We start from the raw sequence: 3,375 nt of genomic DNA on the forward strand, positions 1-3,375 counted from the left end.
TGACGTTTCTGAACCGTGCGACGGAATTTCCGTCGGTATGTGGTCGGAATCTCAGACCGTAGGCGACGGAATTTCCGTCATAACTGTACAGCCCTCCAGTCGACATCATTTCTTCGCTTTACCTTCTTCGGGTATGGTACAAAACAAACCTGGTCAGCTTGAGATGCCATAATAAATGGATCATACTTTGCATATCGACGAGTATAACAGATGTCAACGATGCCTGATTTATTGATCCGGATTCCGCGACCATGTGTTGAATCAAACCAATCACATCTAAACATCATTACTTGTAAGCCGATATGTCCAGGATACTGAAGCTGTATAATTTGTTGTAAAGTACCATAAAAATCTGGTTCATCACCGGAAGCGCAGTAGTTCGAGCCTTTAACACATACTCCGTAGTTCAGAGTTGAACGATGTTCTCCGTGTTCATATGTATGAAAAACATAACCCCTGGTAAAGAAAATCGGCCAACATTTGAGTCGACGAAGTGGACCTTGCACTAATTCGTATAACCATAACGGATGATCTTCGGATGACGACTCGATCTGCCAAAAAAACAAATTTATTAGTTAATGATACGTACACATATATTATGAAATATAGATGTCGTAATATAACTTACATATTGTTGCAACCATGTTGCAAATCCATTCTCTTTAATCTTGCTCAGTTCTTCAGCAGATATTTGATGACCATAAGTATTATATACTTCATCATCATAAACCCTGACACATACAGTAAAAATATTATTTTTTACGTAGGAGAGTATATTCTCTCTATACAGTAATTTGTGTAATGTACTAACCTCTCAAACGGTAGAATATATTCACAATTCAACAATACGTAGGTATGAATGACATGGTAATCTCTGTCAGATAGATATGAATCAGTCGATTTACCACCACATCGCCCTTTTCTGTAGAAAATCTCAGGTATGTCTACATGCATCGAATAAGAGGGTTCATCATCGCACTGGAATGACCGATTCTGACTTCTGTTCTTTGTCAAAACATGATCTTCAAAGTAGTATGATGTGAAGAATGATATCTCCTCATTTATATATTGTTCAGCGATTGATCCTTCTACAAAAGCTTTTTGTTTCGCCTTTTTCTTCAAATGGTACATGAACCGTTCGAACGGATACATCCATCTAAATATACAGAAAAATAATCATTTCAAATACAAATATGAATTATTAATTTATTCATGTATATTAAATAATTAAACAAAAATATATACCTAAATTGAACTGGTCCCCCTAGTTCAGCTTCTCGTGGTAGGTGGATCGGTAAATGTTCCATGACATCGAAAAAGGATGGTGGAAATATCTTCTCTAGATTGCACAAGACTAAACTGATATTTTGCTTCAAGATCTCGACATCTTCAACTCGTAACGTCCGACTACATAACTCGTGGAAGAATATGTCGATTCCTAAAAGATAAATCAAAATAAAAAAAATTATGTGGAAGTATAACCGTAATATAAAAAATAATATATAGATATATCTATAAAAACTGCTTCAGTAATTAATTAATTCAAACCTGATAAAGCTTCGTGTACATTCTGTGGAAGTATATCGGCAAAGGCAATAGGAAGTAAGCGCTGCATGAAGACGTGGCAATCATGACTTTTCATACCTATCAATTTATTTCCTTCAATATCAACACATCGAGAGATGTTTGAAGAATATCCATCTGGAAATTTCACATCTTCTTTCAACCATTTGAAGAAGTTTCTCTGAGCTTCTCCAGAAACCCGAAATATCGGGACGGGTGCCTTTCCATCCGATGTCAACTCTAGTTCTTTTCGCGAGCAAATTAATTTCAGATCCTTTCTTGAATTGACATTGTCCTTTGATCTTCCGGGAACATTCAGTACCGTATTAATGATGTTATCGAAAAAATTCTTTTCAATATGCATAACATCAAGATTGTGTCGTAACTTATGATGTCTCCAGTAAGGCAATTCCCAAAATATACTTTTTTTGTGCCAGTTGTGAAAATTACCATACCCTTCTATCTGCAAATGGCCATTCCCGCCGACGTCTGCTGTTTTTGCTAATCCATATGAACTCACGCAATCTTCCAGTCTTTCAAATAGTATTTCATCACCTGTAAGCTCAAGGGGAGCAGTGTCATTTACGACCTTATTCTTACGAAAATTCTTCTTGTTACGCCGTAACACATGATTGCTCGGGAGAAAACGACGATGACAATCAAACCAGCACATCTTTCTCCCGTTCTGCAACCAAAATGAATCAGTCTCATCCGTGCAATAAGGACAAGCTAGCCGCCCATGTGTTGTCCAGCCAGACAACATTGAATACGCTGGAAAATCACTGATGGTCCACATCAATACGGCACGAAGTAAGAAATTTTGCATAATCGACACATCATATGCCTCGGCACCAATGAGCCACAAATTGGTCAACTCTTCAATAAGCGGCTGAAGAAACACATCTAGACTTTTTCTAGGATGTTTAGGCCCCGACACTAATATCGACAGGAACAAAAACTCTCTATTCATGCACATGTCTGGAGGCAAATTGTACGGTGTCAGAATCACCGGCCACAGAGGGTAATTCAGACCAGACATTCCAAATGGATTAAACCCATCCGTACATAATGTTAAATATACATTTCTAGACTCGCTTGCGAAATCAGGAAATACCTGTTGAAAATGTTTCCAAGCCAATCCATCAGATGGATGATGCATTTCTCCTTCTGGAGTACAATGTTCCGCGTGCCAGCGCATATGTGATGCAGTCTTCTCGGATTGATATAACCGCTTTAATCGATCCGTTAATGGCATATAAAACATTCTTTTAAAAGGAATTAACTTGCCTTTTTTTGAAGATTTCCGTCGTGGTCGGTATCTGTCTTTGTTACAGAACCGACATTGCATCAGATCTGAATCGTCTTTCCAGAAAATCATACAGTTGTTCTCGCACACATCAATCTTCTGATACGGTAAACCCAACGTCCGCATTAAACTCTTAGTTTCATAATAAGATTCAGGTGCAGTGTTACCTTCTGGGAGATAATGTTTAAACATCTGGGTGAAACCGTCCATACACCTTTCTGGAAGATTATAATCTGTCTTCATATTCATCAACTGTGAAGATAATGATAACCTTGAAAGACCTTCGACGCATCCATCGTATATCGCCGCATTCGCCGTATGACGCATACCATAAAACCTTTTTGCTTCTACGTTGGGTTCCTCCTCCATGTGGGGCGATGGAACAATGTTGGGAAATGCATTACTCACCATTTCCGTGTATGGATTCCTTATTTCTTCTCCAAATGTCATCTCCGACGTCGTATTATTGATTTCTTCATATCCAACCATATGTACATCTTGTGATG

This window comes from Tarenaya hassleriana, unplaced genomic scaffold (genome assembly GCF_000463585.1).
Source record: "Tarenaya hassleriana unplaced genomic scaffold, ASM46358v1 Cleome17, whole genome shotgun sequence".
In the NCBI taxonomy this organism is placed as follows: domain Eukaryota; kingdom Viridiplantae; phylum Streptophyta; class Magnoliopsida; order Brassicales; family Cleomaceae; genus Tarenaya; species Tarenaya hassleriana.